The 5,783-nt window shown below is 44.5% G+C and overlaps 1 long non-coding RNA gene across 1 annotated transcript in view; it reads right to left on the bottom strand.

The window, feature by feature from the left end:
* LOC112549699 overlaps positions 1 to 5,484 on the bottom strand; it is a 22,720-nt gene extending 17,236 nt beyond the window's left edge. The window contains exon 1 of the long non-coding RNA XR_003093213.1: positions 5,428 to 5,484. This is a non-coding gene — a long non-coding RNA (uncharacterized LOC112549699). The remainder of the gene's footprint in view (positions 1 to 5,427) is intronic.
* Between the last annotated feature and the right edge of the window lie 299 nt (positions 5,485 to 5,783).

Here is a 5,783-nt window from a genome sequence, read left to right as displayed (position 1 = left end):
TGCTGAACAAGGCAGGGGGCCATGTGGTCCCAGCACTAAAGGCTATTGCCCCGCATAAGCACAAACGTTTAAGGGAATTTATCCAGACAAGCCTTATCCTGGCACTTGGCTGCAAGTACCAGGACATTTCTCTCTGTGCACTTTTGTTGCATGTAATCTACAGGTAAATCATCTCAACAACCTTAGTGTTGAGGGCGGATGAATCCTAATGAAGGGATCATAGAGGGCGGATAGAACATAGAGGGCGGATGAATCCTAATGAAGGGATCCGTATCATTTTGGTGTGAAGTGGCCAGTGATGTCCCTCACGGGTCAGTGCTTGGTCCAGTGCTACTCAACATCTTCATTAGTGATTTGGATGTGGGAGTGAAGAGCTCACTGACCAAGTTCGCAGACGACATCAAGTTACGGGGAAGTGTGGTCATTCTTGAAGATAGGCTACAGATACAGGCGGATCCAGACAGGCTTGCAAGTTGGGCGGATTGGAACCAGATGAAATTCAATATCGAGAAATGATAGGGAGGAACAACCCCCTGCACACCTAGTCTTGGTAATACCAAACTGACTAGCACCACGAATGAAAGGGACCTGGGGGTAATAATAGACCATAGCATGAATATGAGTCAGCAGTGCGATGCTGTAGCCAGTAAGGCAAATAATACTTTGGCATGCATCAATCGAAGCATCTCCAGCAAAACCAGGGAAGTGATTCTTTCACTCTTACTCAGCATTGGTGAGACAACAGCTGGAGCACTGCGTCTGGTTCTGGGTGCCGCACTTTAACAAGAACATGGTAAAGTTTGAGAGAGTCCAGAGCAGGGCCACCCATATGATCAGAGACTTGCACGGCAAGACATATGAGGAACGGCTGAGGGATCTGGGACTCTTCAGTCTGAAGAAGAGAAGACTGAGGGGGGACTTGGCAGCAGCTTACTGCTATATCAGGGGTGTACATCAAGGGCTTGGTGAACAACTGTTCACCAGGGCACCCTTGGGGAAAACCAAGAGTAATGGTCACAAACTCCTAGAAGACAGTTTCAAGCTCAACATTAGGAAAAACTTCTTCACAGCTAGGGTGACCAGACTGAAATAAGCTCCCTCCAGAGGTGGTGCAATCGCCTACCCTGGAAATCTTCAAGAGGAGACTGGATGGTCACCTTGCTGGGATCACCTGACCCCAGTTGTCTTTCCTGCCTGGTGCAGGGGGGCTGGACCCGATGATCTTCCAAGGTCCCTTCCAGCCTCACAATCTATGAATCGATAGATCTCATGGAGTACTGCTCTGAGGACTGGTTCACTGAGTTGCTGATAGTCTCTGTAAATGAAACACTTACTGCCTCCACTGTAGTCATGATTATGGGGAAGGCTAACCTCTACAGTAGCTAGAGACTTGCTCCAACTTACTGCTCTGCTTGGATATCACCATTTATCTCTAGTCAGCCCAGCACTGGTACAGTGTCTATTGAAGCCTGCAGTTTAGAAAGTACAACAGGAAGCCAAATTTTAAAAATGCATGTTAGCACTTGGGATAATTTGATTCTATGTTTACCTATTTATCAAAGTCTAAAGGAGATGCTGTGCATGCTCTGTCTACTCAGGTATATTTGTGGGCTTCAATCTGACTTGCAGAATGCTCTTGTGTTCCATTTTTGGGTTCCCCTTTATTGCTAAGCTAATAGCTTCTCTTATTATCTGTAGCTTCCCCCCCCCACTCCAAGTGAGACCATGTCACTATCCATGCATTCTGGGCTGTACAAGAATAATTTCTTTGTTGTTTAATAGTTGCCTTTGCATTAGGCAAGAGTAGAGCACAAAGTACGTAATGACAACTCATGTTGTAGGATAAAAAGATGATTGCTCACAAACAAGGGAGGAATTCTATCCTCATGCATAAGAATGCTCATGCTTCAGAGGAAGATCAAAAGAAGCCATAAGGGTCAGTTGTGCAATGTTAAAGACAGGATACTGGTTGGACAGCCCTGAAGTATGAATCAGTATAACAACCACTTTGCTTTACAGGGGACTAATGGATCTTTCATTTGTTGCCTACAGTAATAGGTGGTAATGCACTTTAATAATGCACAAGAAATATATGCGCCCAACCCAACTGCTCTAAGTAACAATCCACATCCCTTTTTTCCGCCCTGTAAACCTACACTAACTTGAAAATAACCTGGCACGAAGGCCTGCCACAGGCTAATAAGGTAGTGCATTCCTAGGATACGTGCTTCTGGCAGAAAATGTTTTTGCTGTGGAACTTTAAAGAAGCAGAGCTGGATGGGATCTCCTGAAGCCATCTTGTCCAACCCACTGCCTGAGGCAGGATCATCCCTATCCAAACCATGTGATACAAATTCACTCTAAATTCCTAGCAAAACTACTGAAATCAACCCTCGCCTGGAACCCAAGACAACACCCTAACCTGCCACAGTTAAGGCAAGGGGACCATGATGGCAAAAGTCCTGCTGCTGCCAAGGTTGTTAATACATGCTCGACAGATCTTAGGAAGAGGACCATGACCCACACTACAGAGTTCATACCAGTTTGATCACAGCATACAATTCCTTCCCAACCCCAAATATGGGGAATTGTTCTGACCCTGAGGAGAAGGGCAAGACCTTATAGACTTAAACATGCAGGTTCCTGGCTAGACAGGAACACTGGCACATACCAGTCAAAGTCTCCAGCCTTGGCTGCAGCCAATACCCAGTGCTTCTGAACAAGGACAAAAAAGCCACCCTGCCACATGTAGCAGTTGGAGGTGGGATGAATTCCCTCCCAGCCCCATGCAGTAACCAGCAAAGGGCGGAAGCATGGGAAATACCCATAGAAGAACAGACATAGCTACGCCTGGATCATCCCCGACTAGTGGCTATCCAAACTCTTCTTGAACACATCCAGTGATGGAAAGTCCACAGCTTCCCTAGGCAGTCTACTCCACTGCCTCACTGTTTTAATAGTGAAGACGTTTTTTCTAGATATCCAGTCTAAACCTACTTTGTTGCAATTTCAAGCTGTTGGTCAGTGTCCTACTCTCTGCAGCAAGAAGAGGTGTTTTCCCTCTTCTTTATGGCAGACCTTCAAGTTTTTGAAGACTGCTATTATGACCCCACTACAGTGTCTTTCACAAGCTGAACATGTGTAGCTCCTTCACCCTCCCCTCCTATGACTTGTCTTCTTCTTCATATCCTTTTATAGATTTGCGGTATAACAATAAATAGAAAGTTCTTTCCATGCTAACCTCAAGAGCTCTAACCTGAAAGAGGACTAGACAAAGCAACTAAACCTTGGGTCTCACTCTTCTTCTTTTCCTCTCTGGCTCCCTAAGATGCTGCCCCACTTCTTTACCTCCCACATTTTTGCTGGAAAGGATTATTAATTTAGGAGGCTATCCCAATTTAACAGGGGATCCTCTATAAAGATTTCACTCTAAAAGCCACTTCCCTGGGGGCCCACTCCTCCATTTGTTCAGCTTCATGGTGCTGCCTCAGAACTTAGCACCGACTCTCACCCTCCTATCCCCACCCCTAGGCCTTTTGTAGCCTGCTATTGCAGCCTTTGAGCCTCTAGCAACCTACCGTCACAGTCACTGGGCCTCTGACAGCCCAACCAACAAGCACTCCATGCCTCCTTGGTACTAATCATGGCCTTAAGCCTCCCTCATAGCCATGCCCATGCCTCATGGGTATAAACAGTCAACAACGTAAAATATAGAGTTTCAGGCACTTATTTGTTAAGCAGTCCCTTGCAGTGTCCTCCCCTTAAGGGTGCATGCACCCTTGTTAGTCCAGTTCTGCAGCACCCCGCAGCAGCACAAAGAGTCCTATTTCAGCCTAGGCAGGGCCTAGACTAAGGCTCTTACCTCTGGTTTGTGTGTGCCCCTGCTCCTCCCCTTTCCAATCACCTGACCTGGGTTTCCCTTAACAGCACCCTAAATTTTCCATTAGCTTAATTGGATTACTTAACAGACTTACTAATTGCCTAGGGCTCAGGTCCTGCAGTCCCCTATTCACATGCTGGAGGCTCTTTTAGCTGTGGTGTCTGGTCTTACACTCAATAGTGTGGTGGGCATGTTTGTTATGGCTGCTTTTGTTTTTTCTTGGAGTGAAATGCTGAAAGTTTTTGCACGTGTACTATGAGACAGGGAAGAGTAGAACTGCTTGTTTCTCGAAAGCTATATCGCATGTTAGACATGATGTGTATTACTGCAAAAGTGTTTGTCACGGTGTGAAGTTTTAAATGTCCTGGAATGGTTTCTCTTTAGTGAGATTAATGTGTTTTTTTTTGTTTTTTTTTGTTTTGTTTTTTTTACTTTCTGTACCTGATCTTTTGTGAAATAAAGTAGTTAAAAAAGATGGAATATAACGATTGCCAGATAAAAGAATAGTGCTACCTAAAACAGCCTTTAGACCTTATCTACAACAACTTCACCAAAGCAAGCATTTAAGTTGCAAAAAACTTGCTGCTATCACTAATAGACTGTCCTACGCACCCGGAGTCTACCAGGAAGCAAAAAGGCTTTTAAAACACTGCAGTATATGCAAAAAGTTTAATATCAAAGGAGAAAAATCAGAACCCCCTGGAGCCCGCCCCTGGGCTTATACTCCCTTTAAAAGACTACAAATAAATTTTGCTGATATGCCTGAAGACAATGGGTACAAAAACCTTCTAATAATTGTTAACCAACTCACGGGGTGGGTAGAAGCCTTCCCCACCAGAAGAGCTACAGCACAAGTAAAAAAATACTCCTTAACAAAATTATACCCAGGTTTGGTCCTCCACGTATCATTGAAAGCGATCAAGGATCACATTTTACTGCTGACATAAATAAAACACTGACCAGCTGCCTAGAAATAAAATAAAAATTCCATACCCCTTGGCACCCAAAAAGCTCAGGACAAGTAAAAAAAATAAATCAGACCCTGAAACAAAAAATTAGAAAGCTATGTGCTGAGAGCGGATTAAAATGGACTAAAGCTCTCCCACTGGCTCTTATGTCCATCAGAACCACCCCCAAGAGAAAACTAAAGCTCAACCCTTACGAGCTGCTGTTTAGACACCCTGTTCCCCAACATTCCCCCTTATTACCAGCTCACACCTCCTCTCTTTTAAGCGATAAAAAACTCACCTCTTATATTTTATCTCTACAGTCTCAGTTAAAATCTCTCCATAGGTATGCTGCTTCAAGCCAACCTTTACCTGCCAATGTCCCAGCACATCGCATCCAGCCTGAAGACTGGGTGTATGTGAAAACTTGGAAACGGTCTCCCCTTAAACCTAAGGTAACAAAGACCGTATCAAGTCCTCCTCACCTCCCACACTGCCATAAAAGTAGCAGAAAAGGACAGCTGAATTCATTATACTCGTACAAAGAAGACAAAAGTTTCACCAAAGCTCAGGATTAGCTCCAATGCAAGCTTCCCTAACCTGGAAAAGAGAAAGCCAAAAGAAGACGACCGCAGACTTCGCGAAAGCACTGCACGCCCACCTGACCGCGACAAGAGTGAACCAGAAGCAGACGAAAATATAAAAACAAACACCTCCTGGACCTGCAGCCCATTAGATAATATAAAACTCAAACTAACCAAAGTCCACTAATAAACTATCACCCTTTTGGCGTCCTGCCCAGAACACCGAACTCCAAGTACTGCATCCTTTAAACACTTTTAGATCAGCTAAAACCAAGCACTTTAAAACGGTAACGTGCCCCAGAAGAACAGTTATTAAAGCTGCAGGGTTGTTCATACTGTTTGTGCTGATTTTTGTTATAATATAGTTTTTAT

The sequence above is a fragment of the Alligator sinensis genome, unplaced genomic scaffold (genome assembly GCF_000455745.1).
Source record: "Alligator sinensis unplaced genomic scaffold, ASM45574v1 scaffold203_1, whole genome shotgun sequence".
In the NCBI taxonomy this organism is placed as follows: Eukaryota; Metazoa; Chordata; order Crocodylia; family Alligatoridae; genus Alligator; species Alligator sinensis.
This window is presented reverse-complemented; position numbering and strand designations above follow the sequence as displayed.